Source organism: Aethalodelphis obliquidens, unplaced genomic scaffold (assembly GCF_003676395.1).
Source record: "Aethalodelphis obliquidens isolate GAN/ISIS:26980383/991018 unplaced genomic scaffold, ASM367639v1 scaffold8, whole genome shotgun sequence".
NCBI lineage: Eukaryota > Metazoa > Chordata > Mammalia > Artiodactyla > Delphinidae > Aethalodelphis > Aethalodelphis obliquidens.
In genome coordinates this window covers 16,331,690-16,350,963 of record NW_020837952.1, presented here as the reverse complement: position 1 = coordinate 16,350,963, position 19,274 = coordinate 16,331,690, and the positions used below count along the sequence as shown (strand labels likewise).

General features: G+C 40.3%; 1 pseudogene; it reads right to left on the bottom strand.

Moving 5' to 3' along the window:
• LOC113621265 (NADH dehydrogenase [ubiquinone] 1 beta subcomplex subunit 3 pseudogene) overlaps positions 1–19,023 on the bottom strand; it is a 116,191-nt pseudogene extending 97,168 nt beyond the window's left edge.
• Positions 19,024–19,274: the final 251 nt, after the last annotated feature.

Sequence of the window (19,274 nt, the reverse complement as noted above, 5' to 3'; positions counted from 1 at the left end):
AGACATGGGAAGGTCAAGATGGTGGAGTAACTAAACACATGCTGCCCTCCTGGAGCTTACATTCTTTTGGAGAAGACAGAAAAATAGAGAAAGGAGGGAGGGAAGAAAGAAGGAAGGGAGGAAGGCAGGAAGGAAGGGAAGAAAAAAGCAAGGGAGGAAACAGTTTAAAGAGTGATGTGTGACCTGAGGAAAACAAAACAGGAATATGTAAGCACAGGATAGGAATGGGAGAAATATTAAACAGTAAAGACAATGAGTGACAACAGAGAAGATGACCTCTAACTAAGAACAGAGAGAAGGAACCAGGCACTCAAGGAACAGGGAGAAGAAAGTTTAAGCTGAGGGACCAACAGGCCAAGGCACTGAGGCAGAAAACAACTTCATTTGTTTCAGAAACATAAATGCAAGTGCAGAAATCCTACAACATACTCAGTAAATTGAATCCAGCAAGACATTAACAAATCAACGTCAAGTGACACAAAAGGTATTTCAACATTTGCACATCTATGAAGGTAATTCACTAAATTAAACAAGGAAAACTAGGTGATTATATCAGGAAAACTGAATTAAAAGTTCAATCAATATAAAACCCATTCATGAGAAGGAGGGAAAGAATCCTTATAGGAACTAGAAATATAAGGAAATTTCCTTAGTATAGGCTATCTACAGCGAACAGCTTTAGCAAACATTGTACTTAAGAGGGAAATATTAGCATCAATTTGGTTTAAATAGCGGTGTCATCTCTCAGGATATTATCCAACATTGTTCTGATGGCTGTGGCCAACAAAATAAGGCAAAAGGAATTAGGTGTAAATATTGGAAAGGAGAAGATGGAATCTGGCAGATGGTACGATGGTCTACCTTTGAAATCTAAGGCAATCAACTTAGATTCTATTACAACTTAAAATAGTTCATCAAAGAGCCAGAGATTGCAATCAACATACAAAAAAGTAATAGCTTTTTAAATTGTTTTACTGTAAAAATACTTAACATGAGATCTACCCTCAACAAATTTTTAAGTGTGCAACATATTATTGTTGACTGTAAGTACAGTACTGTACAGCAGATCTCTAGAGCTTGTTCATCTTGCTTGACTGAAACTTTATGCCTGTTGATTGTAACTCCCCATTTCCCCTTCCCCCAGCCTCTGGTCACCACCATGCCATTCTTTGCTTCTCTGAATTTGACTACTTACTTTCAGTACCTCATATAAATGGAATCATTGAAGCGTTTTTCTTTCTGTGACAAGCTTGTTTCACTTAGTGTAAAATCTTCAAGGTTCATCCATACTGTTGCATATTGCAGAACTTCCTTCTTTTAAAAGGCTGAAGAGTATTCCATTGTATGTATATACCACATTTTCTTTATGCATTCATCTGTAGATGGACATTTAGGTTGTTTCTACATGTGGGCTATTGTGAATAGTGCTAAAGTGAATATAGGGGTGCTAGCTTTTCTATCCACCAGCAAGAACCATTAGAAAATGTAATTTTTAAAAGACAATTCCAATTCACAATAGCCACGCAACTAAAATGTACTCGAGAATAAATACATATACAGGAACTTTGTAGAGAAGACTATAAATGTATACTGAAAGCAGTAAAAGAAAGTTTGGATAAATGGAGAACGACTTATGAATTTAAGGATTCAATATTATAAAGATGAAAGTTCTTCCCAGATTTATCTTCAAATACAATGCATTCCCAATCAAGATTTCCACAGCATTTTTCATAGAAGAGTATATGTGCAAAACTGCCAAGATGATTTTCAAAATATGTTATTATAAAGTATAATAATGAAAACAATGTGATTCTGGCATAAAATTAGATAAATAGAACCATGGAACAGACTAGAGGGTCCAGATGGATGCACAGATGTATAGCTACATGTATATAATTTTAGTATAAGAACAATGGAGCTTTGACTCAGTGGAGAAGGGGTGAACAGCTCAGTAATGATGTTGGGATAACTGATTATTCATTCACAAAAGTAAACTCTTGATAAAGAACTATGTGTGTATATGTGCATGTGTCTGTGCACACATGAACTACATACATTTACCCTGAGAAACATTATACATGTGCACAGGGAGGCTTGTACAAGGAGATTCATTTCATTATCATTTTAATAATGAAATAACAGAAACAACGATAATTACTCCTAGAATAATGAAACAAATTATGGCAACAAATTTAATTTAATTTACTTATGGCAAATTACCCCAAACATAGGATGCCATGCAGTAGATAAAAGAATAAAGTGCATCCATATGTAATCACATCGAAAGATCTCAGACTCATGTTTTTGAAAGTAAAACAAATTATAGAAAATATCCAATATTATACCATTTATATATAAATCAAGTTTAAGAAATTATTCTGCAGACTCCAGGAGGATCATGCCAAGGAGTACTTCCCAGAACTTCTGCTGCCAGTGTCCTTGTCCCCAGGGTGAGCCACAGCCAGCCAATGCCTCTGCAGGAGACCCTCCAACACTAGCAGGTCTCAGCTGAAATGAAACCTCCGCAGAGAAATTTGGTCCTGACAAACAATAATTAAAAAAAAAAATTTCTAAGAAGAACTACAATCCTGCAGCCTGTGGAACAAAAACCACATCCACAGAAAGACAGACAAGATTAAAAGGCAGAGGGCTATGGACCAGATGAAGGAACAAGATAAAACCCCAGAAAAACAACTAAATGAAGTGGAGATAGGCAACCTTCCAGAAAAAGCACTCAGAATAATGATAGTGAAGATGATCCAGGAACTCGGAAAAGGAATGGAGGCAAAGATCAAGAAGATGCAAGAAATGTTTAACAAAGACCTAGAAGAATTAAAGAACAAACAAACGGAGATGAACAATACAATAACTGAAATGAAAACTACACTAGAAGGAATCAATAGCAGAATAACTGAGGCAGAAGAACGGATAAGTGACCTGGAAGACAGAATGGTAGAAATCACTGCTGCAGAACAGAATAAAGAAAAAAGAATGAAAAGAAATGAAGACAGCCTAAGAGACCTCTTGGACAACATTAAATGCAACAACATTTGCATTATACGGGTCCCAGAAGGAGAAGAGACAGAGAAAGGACCCGAGAAAATATTTGAAGAGATTATAGTCGAAAACTTCCCTAACATGGGAAAGGAAATAGCCACCCAAGTCCAGGAAGGGCAGAGAGTCCCATACAGGATAAACCCAAGGAGAACACGCCAAGACACATAGTAATCAAATGGGCAAAAGTTAGACAAAGAAAAATTATTAAAAGCAGCAAGGGAAAAATGACAAATAACATACAAGGGAACTCCCATAAGGTTAACAGCTGATTTCTCAGCAGAAACTCTAGAAGCCGGAAGGGAGTGGCATGATATACTTAAACTGATGAAAGGGAAGAAGCTGCAACCAAGATTACTCTGCCCAGCAAGGATCTCATTCAGATTCAATGGAGAAATCAAAAGCTTTACAGACAAGCAAAAGCTAAGAGAAATCAGCACCACCAAACCAGCTCTACAACAAATGCTAAAGGAACTTCTCTAAGTGGAAAACACAAGAGAAGAAAAGGACCTACAAAAACAAACCACAAACAATTAAGAAAATGGTAATAGGAACATGCATATCGATAATTACCCTAAATGTGAATGGGTAAAATGTTCCAACCAAAAGACACAGGCTTGGGCTTCCCAGGTGGCACAGTGGTTAAGAATCTGCCTGCCAATGCAGGGGACACGGGTTCGAGCCCTGGTCTGGGTAGATCCCACATGCCGCAGAGCAACTAGGCTTGTGAGCTACAACTACTGAGCCTGCGCGTCTGGAGCTTGTGCTCCACAACAAGAGAGGCCGCGGCAGTGAGAGGCCCACGCATCGCGATGAAGAGTGGCCCCCGCTCGCCACAACTAGACAAAGCCCACACACAAAAACAAAGACCCAACACAGCCATAAATAAATAAATAAATAAAAGACTCAGGCTTGCTGAATGGATACAAAAACAAGACCCATCTATATGCTGTCTACAAGAGACCCACTTCAGACCTAGGGACACATTCAGACTGAAAGTGAGGGGATGGAAAAAGATATTCCATTTAAATGGAACTAAAAGAAAGCTGGAGTAGCAATACTCATATCAGATAAAATAGACTTTAAAATAAAGAATGTCACAAAAGACAAGGATGGACACTACATAATGATCAGGGGATCAATCCAAGAAGAAGATATAACAATTATATATGCACCAACATAGGAGCACCTCAATACATAAGGCAACTGCTAACAGCTATACAAGAGGAAATCGACATTAACACAATAATAGTGGGGGACTTTAACACCTCACTTACACTAATGGACAAATCATCCAAAATGAAATGAAAAAGGAAACAGAAGCTTTAAATGACACAATAGACCAGTAGATTTAATTGATATTTATAGGATGTTCCATCCAAAAACAGCAGATTACAATTTCTTCTCAAGTGCGCATGGAATATTCTCCAGGAGAGATCGCCTCTTGGGTCACAAATCAAGCCTCAGTAAATTTAAGAAAATTGAAATCATATCAAGCATCTTTTCTGACCACAATGCTATGAGATTAGAAATCAATTACAGGGGAAAAAACATAAAAAACACAAACACATGGAGGCTAAACAATTCATTACTAAATAACCAAGTGATCACTGAAGAAATCAAAGAGGAAATCAAAAAATACCTAGAGACACATGACAATGAAAACATGATGATCCAAAACCTATGGGATGCAGCAAAAGCAGTTCTAAGAGGGAAGTTTATAGCTATACAAGCCTATCTAAGGAAACAAAAAAAAACTCATATAAACAATCTAACCTTACAGTTAAAGGAACTAGAGAAAGAAGAACAAGCAAAACCCAAAGTTAGCAGAAGGAAAGAAATCATAAAGATCAGAGCAGAAATAAATGAAATAGAAACAAAGAACACAATAGCAAAGATCAATAAAACTAAAAGCTGGTTCTTTGAGAAATACACAAAATTGATAAACCATTAGCCAGACTCATCAAGAAAGAGAGGGAGAGAACTCAAATCAATAAAATTAGAAACGAAAAAGAAGTTACCACTGACACAGCAGAAATACAAAGCATCCTAAGAGACTACTACAAGCAACTGTATGCCAATAAAATGGACAACCTGGAAGAAATGGACAAATTCTTAGAAAGTATAACCTTCCAAGACTGAACCAGAAAGAAATAGAAAATATGAACAGACCAATCACAAGTAATGAAATTGAAACTGTGATTAAAAATCTTCCAACACACAAAAGTCCAAGACCAGATGGCTTCATAGGTGAATTCTATCAAACAGTTAGAGAAGAGCTAACACCTATCCTTCTCAAACACTTCCAAAAAATTGCAGAGAATGGAACACACCCAAACACATTCTATGAGGCCACCATCACCCTGATACCAAAAACAGACAAAGATACTACAAAAAAAGAAAATTACAGACCAATATCATTGATGAATATAGATGCAAAAATCCTCAACAAAATACTAGCAAACAGAATCCAACCACACATTAGAAGGATCATACACCATGATCAAGTGGGGTTTATCCCAGGAGTGCAAGGATTCTTCAATATATGCAAATCAATCAATGTGATAAACCATATTAACAAATTGAAGGAGAAAAAACATATGATCATCTCAAAAGATACAATAAAAGCTTTTGACAAAATTCAACACCCATTTATGATAAAACCTCTCCAGAAAGCATGCATAGAGGGAAACTACCTCAACATAATAAAGACCATATATGACAAACCCACAGCAAACATCATTCTCAATGGTGAAAAACTGAAAGCATTTCCTCTAAGATCAGGAACAAGACAAGGATGTCCACTCTCACCACAGTTATTCAACATAGTTTTGGAAGTGCTAGCCATGGCAATCAGAGAAGAAAAAGAAATAAAAGGAATACAAATTGGAAAAGAAGAAGTAAAACTGTCACTGTTTGCAGATGACATGATACTATACATAGAGAATCCTAAAGATGCCACCAGAAAACTACTAGAGCTAATCAATGAAGTTGGTAAAGTTGCAGGACACAAAATTAATGCACAGGTATCTCTTGCATTCCTATACACTAATGATGAAAAATCTGAAAGATAAATTAAGGAAACACTCCCATTTACCACTGCAACAAAAAGAATAAAATACCTAGGAATAAACCTACCTAGGGAGACAAAAGACCTGTATGCAGAAAACTATTAAGACACTGATGAAAGAAATTAAAGATGATACCAACAGATGGAGAGATATACCATGTTCTTGGACTGGAAGAATCAATATTGGGAAAATGACTATACTACCCAAAGCAATCTACAAATTCAATGCTATTCCCTATCAAATTACCAATGGCGGGGCTTCCCTGGTGGCGCAATGGCTGAGAGTCCGTCCGCCTGCCGATGCAGGGGACATAGGTTCGTGCCCCGGTCCAGGAGGATCCCACATGCCGCGGAGCGGTTAGGCCCGTGAGGCATGGCCGCTGGGCCTGCGGGTCCGGAGACTGTGCTCTGCAACAGGAGGGGCCACAACAGTGAGAGGCCTGCATACCATGAAGCAAAAAAAAGTTACCAATGGCATTTTTTATGGAACTAGAACAAAAAATCTTAAAATTTGTATGGAGACACAAAGGACCCCGAATAGCCAAAGCAGTCTTGAGGGAAAAAAACGGAGCTGGAGGAATCAGACTCCCTGACTTCAGACTATACTATAAAGCTACAGTAATCAAGACAATATAGTACTGGCACAGAAACAGAAACATAGATCAACGGAACAAGATAGAAAGCCCAGGGATAAGCCCACGCACCTATGGGCAACTAATGTATGACAAAGGAGGCAAGGATATACAATGGAGAAAAGACAGCCTCTTCAATAAGTGGTGCTGGGAAAACTGGACAGCTACATGTAAAAGAACGAAATTAGAACACTCCCTAACACCATACACAAAATTAAACTCAAAATGGATTAGAGACCTAAATGTAAGACCGGACACTATAAAACTCTCAGAGGAAAACATAGGAAGAACACTCTTTGACATAAATCACAGCAAGATCTTTTTTGATTCACCTCCTAGAGTAATGGAAATAAAAACAAAAATAAACAAATGGGACCTAATGAAACTTCAAAGCTTTAGCATAGCAAAGGAAACCATAAACCAGAGGAAAAGACAACCCTCAGAATGGGAGAAAATAATTGCAAACAAATCAACAGACAAAGGATTAATCTGCAAAATATATAAGCAGCTCATGCAGCTCAATATTAAAAAAACAAACAATCCAATCCAAAAATGGGCAGAAGACCTAAATAGACATTTCTCCAAAGAAGACATACAGATGGCGAAGAAGCACATGAAAAGCTGTTCAACATCACTGATTATTAGAGAAATGCAAATCAAAACTACAATGAGGTTATCACCTCACACCAGTTAGAATGGGCTTCATCAGAAAATCTACAAACAACAAATGCTGGAGAGGGTGTGGAGAAAAGGGTACCCTGTTTCACTGTTGGTGGGAATGTAAATTGATACAGCCACTATGGAGAACAGTATGGAGATTCCTTAAAAAACTAAAAATAGAATTACCGTATGATCCAGCAATTCCACTACTGGGCATATACCCAAAGAAAACCATAATTTTTTTTTTTTTGCAGTACGCGGGCCTCTCACTGTTGTGGCCTCTCCTGTTGCAGAGCAGCACAGGCTTCAGATGCACAGGCTCAGCAGCCATGGCTCACGGGCCTAGCCGCCCCGCGGCATGTGGGATCTTCCCTGACTGGGGCACGAACCCGTGTCCCCTGCATTGGCAGGCAGACTCTCCACCACTCGCCACCAGGAAAGCCCCAAAAACCATAATTTAAAAAGACACATGCACCCCAGTGTTCATTGCAGCACTATTTACAATAGTCAGGTCCTGGGAGCAACCTAAATGCCCGTTGACAGATGAATGGATAAAGAAGATGTGGTACGTATATATAGAATGGAATATTACTCCTCCATAAAAAAGAACGAAATTCGTCTTTTGTTGAGTCGTGGATGGATCTAGAGACTGTCATACAGAGTGAAGTAAGTCAGAAAGAGAAAAACAATATCGTACATTAACGCATATATGTGGAACCTGGAAAAATGGTACAGATGAACTGGTTTGCAGCGCAGAAATTGAGACACAGATGTAGAGAACAAATGTATGGACACCAAGGGGGGAAAGCGGCGGGTGTGTGTGTGTGTGTGTGTGATGAATTGGGTGTTGGGATTGACATGTATACACTGATGTGTATAAAATTGATGACTAATAAGAACCTGCTGTATAAAAAAAAAAAAAAGGAAATTTCTAAGTAGGTCCTTGGTTATTCTATCATAGCACTCTACTCATTTTCTTCCTAGTAGTTGGAATGGTGTAGAATTATTTTACTTTGTTTACTTGTTAAATGTGTCTCCGCAATAGACTGTAAACTCTTTGATACATTAAGACTGGCTCTTTGCTGCAAACCTGTGACTAACACTGGGCTTGGTACCTAGAAGGTATTTGATCAATATTGACTTAGTCAATAAATAAATAATTTGGGGTAGAAAAACAAAAGAAATTATTCCACACAAAACTCCTGATTTATTATGTCTATATATGTATATACCATATATATATGTATACATATATATATCTACATATTTATATATATAAAGCAAGGGAAAATATTTTAATAGATATATATTGTTACATATTATACAAATACTTTCATATATTTAATATATATGTACACATATATATATAATTGACTACAATGTTTTCTTTCCTTTGGGGAAGGGTCTGATCAGGGTTTTCAAGGCTGCATGGCAGGAAATTACTTTGTGCTTCAGATTTTATATAAATATGTCATATTGTGTGTTATTACATTTCCTAAGTAATGTGAAGTGGATCTTCTCAGAAGAATCTCTATAAATAAAAGATTAAAATATTGAGGGCTAGTGAATGAAATGAGCTATGGAGGCTAAAATCCAATAATTTTCCATTACTTTCTGGTTAAATATTTTGGAAATATAAATGAAGGGTAAGAAGGAAAAAAGAAAGGCTAATTATTTAATCATATTCTTGTAAAAGCCATAGAGTGCTTTAGCATAATTATTCACAATCTACTTTTTTATTGTATTAGGACATATGTTAGTCTAAGGTTTAGATAGAATGCTGATTTCCATTTAAAGATGGCATCACACAGGTATATAGAAGTATACTGTTTAGACGGATCAAGAAGTATACAGAGTCGTTATACAAATTCTTTTTTTTTTTAAATTTATTTTATTTTTGGTTGCGTTGGGTCTTGGTTGCTGTGTGCGGGCTTTCTTTAGTTGTGTCAAGTGGGGGCTCCTCCTCGTTGCGGTGCACAGGTTTCTCATTGCGGTGGCTTCTCTTGTTGCGGAGCACGGGCTCTAGAGCGCAGGCTCAGTAGTTGTGGCTCACGGACTTAGTTGCTCTGCGGCATGTGGGATCTTCCTGGACCGGGGCTCGAACCCGTGTCCCCAGCATTGGCAGGCGATTCTTAACCACTGCGCCACCAGGGAAGTCCCTATACAAATTCTTCTGTTCTCAAAAGAAGTGTCAATTAATTTTTTCCAATGCATATAGTCAGAACATATTTGTTGATTGATTGGAATGACATATTTAGGCTACTTTACAGAGTTAGGGTTCCCCAGCTACACAACTACTAAAGGAAAGAAGCTTGAAACTCCCCCACCACCCCCCAGGAGATGCATCAGAGAAATTCTGTATGCATTCTAAATGCGTCCTATAGAGTTCCCTTACTTGTTTGTGTACTGCAGACTGCTTCATATAGTGATAAATGTACTTAAGCACTTATGATGTCTTACTGAATATTTACATATTGTATAGACCTCACGATTAAATTCATCCACCCAGTGGAGGCATTTGTGAGATCTCCTGGTTAAGATTCATGGCGCTGATTTCTGAAAGGATAGGAGTAATAAAAATTGTAGTTCTGACATTCCAGATAAATAAACTCCCAGCAGTTGAAACCCACTTAAGTTCTACTCTGAAATACAGACCTGTCTTGAAGACTTAACTACTGAATTGAGAAATGAACAAATACAGAAATACACTTAATCCTTATCAAAAGACACCCAGTTTTATGAACCAACTTTGGATTTTGTAACAAGAAGGCTTTAAAAAAATTCAAGAAGCATTTCTTGGTGTTAGATGAAAAATAATCCTGTAGTCTGCCTGCTGGGAACCGTCTAGTTTGTTTTCTTGCAATAAAACAGCGAGAGGGTATTTGTTTTCAAACAGATCTCTCTCTGTTCTGGCCTGCAAGATATCTGATGCTTGGTTTATTTCCTTATCAACTTATTAGGTCATCAGAACTCTTTCTAACACACCCCTCCCAAATCCTCACATTAAATAGATAGGACAGACCAATTAAAATTTTTTATACAATTTTTAAAGGTTACTTTCCATTTATAGTTATTACAAAATATTGGCTATATTCCTTGTGTTGTACAATACATCCTTGAGCCTATCTTACACCCAGCAGTTTGTACCTCCCACTCCCCACCTCTGCACTGCCCCTCCCCGCTGCTCTCCACCGATAACTACTAATTTATTCTCTATATCTGCTTCTTTGTTGTTATATTCACTAGTTTGTTGTATTATTTAGATTCCACATATAAGTGATATCTACTGTATTTGTTTTTCTCCATCTGACTTATTTCACTTAGCATAATGCCCTCCAAGTCCATCCATGTTGCTGCAAATGGCAAAATTTGTTCTTTATGGCTGAGTAGTATTCCATTGTATATATATACACATGTGTGTGTGTGTGTGTGTGTGTGTGTGTGTGTGTGTGTGTGTGTGTATACACCACATCTTTTTTATCCATTAGTCTGTTGATGGATACTAGGTTGCTTCCATATCTTGGAAATTATAAATAATGCTTCTATGAACATTGGAGTGCATCTATCATTTGCAGGTAGCATTTTTATTTCTTTTAGGTGTATATCCAGGAGTGGAATTGCTGGATCATATGGTAGCTCTGTTTTTAGTTTTTGGAGAAACCTCTAGAACTGTTTTCCACAGTGGCTGCACCAATTTACATTGTCACCAACAGTGTAGGAGGGTTCCCTCTTCTCCATATACTCGCCAGCATTTGTTATTTGTGTCCTTTTTGATGATAGCCATTCTGACAGATGTGAGGTGGTATCTTGTGGTTTTGATTTGAATTTCCCTGATGATTAGCGATGTTGAGCATATTTTCATGTGCCTGTTGGCCATCTGCATTTCCTCTTTGGAAAAATGTCTATTCAGTCTTTCTTCCCATTTTTTAATAGGGTTGTTTGTTTTATTGATGTTGAGTTGTATGAGCTGTTTATATACTCCTTATCGGTCATATCATTTGCAAATATCTTCTCCCATTCAGTAGGTTGTCTTTTTGTTTTGTCGATGGTTTCCTTGGCTGTGCAAAAGCTTTTAAGTCTAATTAGGTCCCATTTGTTTATTTTTGCTTTTATTTCCTTTACTTTAAGAGACATCCAAAAAAATATTGCTGCGATTTATGTCAAAGAGAGTTCTGCCTATGTTTTCCTCCAGGAGTTTTATAGTATCCGGTCTTACATTTAGGTAGGACAAACTGATTTTTACCACATATATTTTCTGCCTTATTTATTGTCTAGTTCATTTTCCAGCAAATATATTGGAGGTTTTGCAGCTCTTTTGTTACACAGAATCCCATAGGACACACTTGAGGTGCAGCTCTTAGCTCTGATGATCCAGGCTTTAGGAACTTTTTTGGCTGTCCTTTAAATCCTCCACTACAAAGCCTTTATTTTCCAACATAGTACATACAATGAACTACTCTTGTAATTTCCACTTGAACTTTTAAAAAACATCAAAAATAAAAATGTCAAAAACAGAGCTCTTGCTTCACACCCTCCCCACCCCCATCAAGCCAGCTCCTCTGGCATCCCCCATCTTAGCAAAGCCTCCACCAAGAGTGGGGTCATGGGTAACTCAGGTCAATATCCTCAGAGTCATCCAGATCCTTCTCTTCATTTCAAAGCCCATATGCAGTTATCAGGAAATCTTGTCATCAAAATATACTTGTGATATCGTCCCTTCTCACCAATTCCATGCTGGTCCGAGCCTCTGCTGTCTCTCTCCTGGGCCACTGAGCTCCTCACTGGTCTCCCTGTTCTTTACCTCTTGGAGTGTGTTCTTCAAACAACTATTTGAAAGCCTCTTTTAAAATGTAAACCTGATTGTGTCATTTCCCTGCTCAAATGCTTTCAATGGCTTCCCATCTCACCTAGAACAAAATTCATAAGCCTTACTTCGGAAACCAAGACTTTGTATGACATGGCTCCTGGCTTCTCTCCATCTTGAGTATTTTCTCTCTTGTTTCCCCTGCCCATTCATCCTGCTTCAGTGACGCTGATGGCCTAGATTTTCCTCAAACAGAGGGAGCATAAGCATGCTTCTGCCCCAGGGCCTTTGCACTTGCTACTTCCTGCCTAGAATACTCTTCCCCCAGATATTTGTATAGTTCACTACTTTACTTTATTCAAATATTACCTTCTTAGAGAGAATGTTCCTGGACACCCTATCTAAAATGGGGCAGCCTGTCACTATTGTCTTACCCTACTCTATTCCTTCCTAGCCCTTAGGTTATATACTTTGTCTATTCTCTCTCTTTCCTGCTAGACTGGAAGCTCTTTAGAAGCAGAGACCTCGTTCATATTATTCACCATAGTATTCCCCAGTGCCTAGGACAGGGCGTGGGCTTGGCAGCATATAGTAATATTAGTTCAAATGAATGAATTACCCATTAAAACGGGTAACTTTTACAATATATAAATTATACCTCAATAAAGCTGTTAAAGAAAAACAGATCCCTCATTTAAAAGTTGAGGGAAAAAATGAATTGATTGAATGAATGAATGAAACCAGTAGTTAACTTTAATCGACTATACTTCCCAAAATAAAATGAAAAGTATCGATCTGTAGAAAGCAGTGTGTCTAGTTGTCATGTCTGATTTCATTCAGTGAAAGTCTATTTCTTTTTCAATGATCTGCTTGGAAGTCTGAGATATCATAATATGATATTTAATAAGAATTACAAATTTGAGTGTTTTCTGAGTGCCCAGAGACTGAGCTAGTTTGTATATAAATTATCTCACATACTCCTCCGAGGCAGGTACTGTTATGGTCTCGTAATGAGGAAGGTGTGGCTTTGAGAGTTTGTTTCTAGCCCCAGATCACAGCTATTACATGATAGTGATTGGATTTGAACCCAGGCATTTCCAGAACTAATCCTTTTTAGGGACTGAGGTAAAAGGACAGAAAAAAGTCAAAGAGATGGATGTCAAACTGCCATTTTTTGAAGGTGCTAGGGGATCCCAGCATGTTTTTTAACTCATATTGTCCCACTCACATCCTTCTTCATTCCTTCTGCCCTGAGGGGCTGGGCCGTGATACCAAGCCCAACCCAAGATCACGCTTTTCCAACCAAACTGTCTTCGTAGCCATGTGCTACACTGTCTGATTCTGACAGGACTGCAGCTCCTCTTTATCAAACAATTCTTCCCTGGTCTCTACTAGAGTGTATGCTTTTATTCCAGATTCACTTGAAATATAAAGAAGTTTATAGTCTCACCCCAAACAATCCAATGTGGTCGACTCCTTTTTATCCTGAGCCATCCACATTACTGTTGAACATATTCTACAGCGTAAGTTCTCCTGGCCTATCTGCCCACTGCTCAAATCCCCCCAGACACCTTTCTCTAAGTCAGTCATATAAGTGGGGTGAAAAGTGTCCAGATTCAACTGAATGATCTTCCTGTCTACTGCTGCTCAGAACTGACATCTGTCCATGCTCCTGTCATCATGAATAACTCTCAACCCTGAAAAGTTTCCCCGAAATAAGGTCCACCACCCCCTCTTCACCGCTGCTCTAACACCACACGTCCTGACTTTCCCATCCCCCCAATCCCCATCCCCTCCCTTCTACTCTGCCTTCTTTGGCATTGCCTTTTTAGTTTCTCCTCCTTATTTTCAACCTCTCATGTCTGGTCTTACCAACCTTTCCTCATGTTTAGCTACATGTTCTCAGACATGATTTTGTTTTGTACTGAAACAAGATCATCTTTCAACAGTGAATTGCCCCTTATAATACCTTGCATTTATATAGCATTTTGTGGTTCTCAAAGGTGTTTCGCATACCTAATGTAACTAAATCTACTGAACAGTACTGTGAAGTACATATTACCACTGCAGTTTGAGAGAAGAGGAAACTGAGTCACAGACCTTGTCCCTTGCCCCATTCTACCCAGAAATGTAGAAATGGGAGTAGAATAAAGGTCTTTTTTTCATTCAAACTCAGCACACCATTTGTTAGTTTATTGCAGTAGAATATGGTAGAATTTGTACTATACATTATGGTAGCTACTAGTCACATGTGGTTATTTAAATTTAAATTAATTGAAATGAAGTTATAAATTCAGTTTCTTAGTCACATTAGCTGCAACTTAAGTGATCAGTGAACACTTTCGGAAAGTAATTACTGTACTGACAGCGCAGATAATGAACATTTCCATCCTTACAGAATGTTCTATTGGACAGTGCTAGCTAGGTCCTTGTTATACTATTGATGCTGAGAGAAAAGAGGAATTTCCACTGCTTTCCATCTGCAGTTGCACTGGGAAAGAATGTACACTGTATTCCCAGGAGATATGGGACCATCTCATCCTAATGGACAGCTAGTTTATCGTTCACCAATCTGGGCAGATCATCAGAATTACAGATTCCTGACCCATTAATTCTTAACTGAATCCATAGTGCTTGGGGATGGATTATTAACTCCTAATCTGCTGTTATTGATCAATCAAGGACTCAGAAAAGGTGAACTGACCCCAGGACCCAGTAGTAATTGTCAATTGCAATCCTCTTATTTTGTCATTGCAGAAACTGAAGTCCACAGAGGTAACTCTTCCAAAGTTTCCCAGTTAGTGTCAGAACCAAGAACAAAATACAAATTTCAGATTCCCTCTCCAGTGTTCTCTTCTCTAAACCTCGCTATTTTACTGAGCATTTGTAATCTACCAGACCTTACCCTAGACGATAATTAGGAAAGGAAGATGGAGGGCAGCTGCTTCCTTACTCGTGCCTCTCCTCCTGCAATCATTAAAAATGGAGGGGCTGTTTTTCTAAGGCTGTGTCAAACAGGGGCAGCCATATGAGGCTTCCAAGACAGCTGGCCAACAGGATTACACAGCCTCGCCTTGGATAATGAGGCTATGTCTCAGACCATACCTCACAGGACTTGTTCCAGAATATGTGTCTGCCGAGAACACCTGCCACACCGCCCTCCTCCATCAGCCTCCACATGCAGCCCTGGCCACAGGAGTTTTAAATAAGTCCGTGCTGGGGAGCTCAAGAAACCTCCACGACTTCTTGCCTACCAAGTCATGATGCAACGGCTGGGTGTGAAAATAGAACCCCTGTCACTTTTCCAAACAGCATGAGACCTGGTCTGCAGGGGTCCGAGGAAGTTCTTGGGCACGTTGTAATTCACAGCTGCCGCCTGGAGAAACAGTCTCCCTTCTCGAGGTTTCCAGTGGCAGAGGGTTGGGATCTTTTTAAAGTGCTGCTTCTCTTCCTTCTGACCCTTCTGTCCAGGGACCACTGGGCATTTGCCTCCTCTAGTCTTTTTTTTTTTTTTTTGCGATACGCGGGCCTCTCACTGTTGTGGCCTCTTCCGTTGCAGAGCACAGGCTCGGGACGCGCAGGCTCAGCGGCCACGGCTCACGGGCCCAGCCGCCCCGCGGCACGTGGGATCCTCCCGGACCGGGGCACGAGCCCGTGTCCCCTGCATCAGCAGGCGGACTCTCAACCACTGCGCCACCAGGGAAGCCCCCTCCTCTAGTCTTAATGTTTGTATGTGATTGGGTGTGACTGTCAGTAACTTTGGGAGCGTAACATCCTGAAGCTACTTTTTCGTGACTCCTATAAGGAAAGCTGAGATTTCTTAAGCAGAAGGCAGAGCAAGAACCGAGCTCCTCAGTTGACATTCTTTTGTGCTCAAAAACACCAGCTTGCTAAATTTGGCTGCCGTTTCTTTTTTTAGCCAAGTAATAACAAAAGTCTGAATTTCCCCTGCAGAGAAATAGCATTAACCAAAAGTGATGCCTATTTGAATTTCTTTCCCTAGCGTCCACTTCCGATTTGATTTCTCACCTATAATGAATAATTATGGGGTAAAATGGATTATTTCCTTAACACAAAGCAGAACTGAATAGTTAGCAGCAGAAATCCAACAGCTGCCCATGTTCATTTTTATCCTAGGGATCTGATGGACAGAAACAGGAATGAGTATGTTTTAAGTAAACAGCCGCTGTTCAGAAGGGACCTTGATGCAGGGAATGAAATAGAGCCTTGGTCCAACTGAGCTCTATAATCAGCAAACCCGCCACCATCTGTTAGGGCTGGTCTCCCCCTCAGTCTCTGGCTCCTGGGGCCCAGCTGACAGACGGGCATCATTAGTGGCGCATGTGCTGGGTCACCCCACTGAGACAGGTCACCTTGTGTCTTTGGGGTGTTTTATTCCCCCCTGTTCCCCATTCTGATCCTGAGAAAGGAAAATTGAATTTTAGTCTTAAGATTAAACGATGACAGTATGCAGGCTGTCAGCTCCTTGCTGGTAGCCAAGCAGGTTTGCTAAATTAAAAAAAAAGGGAAAAGATAAGCCCGCCGCCTCCTCTTCCCTCAGTCCTCTGGGATCAGAAGCGGGGGAACCCTGCCTGCCTACAGCCCATTTAAATGCAAACACTTCCAAGATGCTTCTTGCCTTTACAGAGCTGTGTGGAGTAATGAGTAGACGTGGAGATTTTGTGTATTCCGGCTAAAATGCAGTGGAAATGAGAGAAACTGGCATGACTGGGGAATCAAAGAAAGAGGCTTAACAAGCTGGTTAAGTAGTGGCAGGGTCCACGCAGGGAACAACTTAGAGGCACAGAGAGAAAAGGAATGGAAGCGACAAGCACACACTCTGCCCCCCAACCTCCTAATTTTTTTCGCATCAGTCATCTGTTTGAACACCTCATTCAGTTGCACAGACTTCCTTTCACAATTTTTTCATACATTTTTTCCCCTTAACCTACCCAATATTGTGAGCCCTGCATGTTCTCCACTTTCTCTAGAGGCAGCTGTCAATCGCTAATCTCTCCCACTGAAGGATGCCTCCTCGGCCCTGGCTTCTCGACCCTTGAGCTGAACTCACATTTTTCTTTTTCTTGGTTTCTCAGGGCTTTCTCGTGAGTGACAGTGACCTAGTTCTGGAGCTCACTTTAGATACGTTCTGGCAAGAATTTTTTATTACTCAAATCTCAATGTAATCAATATTCTCTTCTGAGATAACTCAATTCTCTTAATAAAGGAATACACGTTTTGGACAGGGATATAATTATAAATTCCGCTGCATTTTAATTTGGAAGAAGGAGAATGATTATTAGAAGCCAAAGACACATAATAGAGACTCTTCTAGATTTCACTTATGTACAGAATGGTGCAAATGTTGCCCTTGCATCAGGGAACTGCTCCAAACTGTCTACAGAGTGAATCACCCACAAAATGGGTGGATTTTAGTTTATGGATCATTAAGTTTTTTAGATCATATATATTTTTTAGAAATACCACAAACCACAGTGAGGACTTGGCCTTCTCTGCTGATTTCTCAGACAGGTGCTCAACAACCCTGGAGGAAGTCATGCAGCAGTGCTGGCTGAGGCCTGTACAAACTTGGTCTTTGAATCTCAGCTGTTTTTTTGTTTTTTTTTAAAGTGTATGGGTTTAATTTGGGGCTCTATAGTCCTTTTTTTTTTTTTTTTTTGGCTGCACTGGCTCTGTTGCTGCGCAGGCCTTCTCTAGTTGCGGCGAGTGGGGGCTACTCTTCTTTGTGGTGCACAGGCTCCTCATTGCCGTGGCTTCTCTTGTTGCAGAGCACAGGCTCTAGGAGCACGGGCTTCAGTAGTTGTGGCTCGCGGGCTCTAGAGCACAGGCTCAGTAGTTGTGGCACACGGGCTTAATTGCTTTGCAGCATGTGGGATCTTCCCGGACCAGGGCTCGAACCAGTGTCCCCTGCATTGGCAGGCAGATTCTTAACCACTGCGTCACCGGGCAAGTCCCTGAATCTCAAGCTTTTATATCCTTATACAAGCTTTTATATCCTTGTACAAGTTCTGGTTAAACTTCCTTTCCCTGCCTCCCAATGGTTATTTCAGACCTTTAAGTGATGCACTCAATTTGGACCCTTTTGAAACCGTGGGTAATCATCAGTCAAGTTCATTTCACCTGCCTTCACTAATCAAGTCCTTTTAATTGTTGCTACAAGAGACTTGCATGTCCTCCAAGCAGCAAGTAGCCAACAAGATGTTTGCCCCAGCTGTTTTCCAAGAACGTGGAGTCAGCTGTGTCTAGCTGGAGATGAGCTGGTTAAGACTGGATAGGACCATCTATCCCCCAACTGCACATGCACGAGTGTCTGCTCAGTGACATTTTGACGTCAGAGGGCTGAAACTCCACCCTCGGATGGTGCTAAGCGCCTACATGATGCAGAGGCCTGGAGCTTAGTTGCACCTGCGCAGAACCACGATTACTGCACCTGTTTCCAATCACCTTCCCCACGCCCCCCACGCCTTGGAGCGCCCTGTGGCGTCATTCCTCATCCCATAAATACCCCAAGCCCCGCACCTCTGGCGAGGTTGCTCTGAGACTTTCTCCGTTTTCCTCGCTTGGCTGCCTTGTGAATAAGCTGTCTGCCACAGACCTCGGCGTCTCAGCATCTGCCTTGCTCTGCGTCAGGTAAAACGAGCCTCCAGCTTTACTGAGAAATTAGAGAATTTTTAGACATTTATCTCCTAAGCGCTGCTCCAGCATACAAGGGCCTGTGCTCCTGTCCTCACCTCCTTCCAGCCCTCCATGGAAGAGGTGGCTCTCCTCTCCTCCTGTCGCATCCCAGCCTGCTTCCTTCAGACTGGGGCCTTCACTTATCTTTTCTCTCTGTTATTCCTACTTTCTGCTCAGCCTATAAATGTGTTTTCCTCTTGCCTGTCTTAAACTTTACCTCTCATGATGAAGGCCTAAGCTTCCTGTGTAGACTTCCTCAACTCTCATGCACTTCTATGACTCTCCACTGTGAATTCGACCTTCCTGAGACCCTCGGGCAAAGGCCATCACTGCCACTGGAATTTCGGAGTGGAAGGCG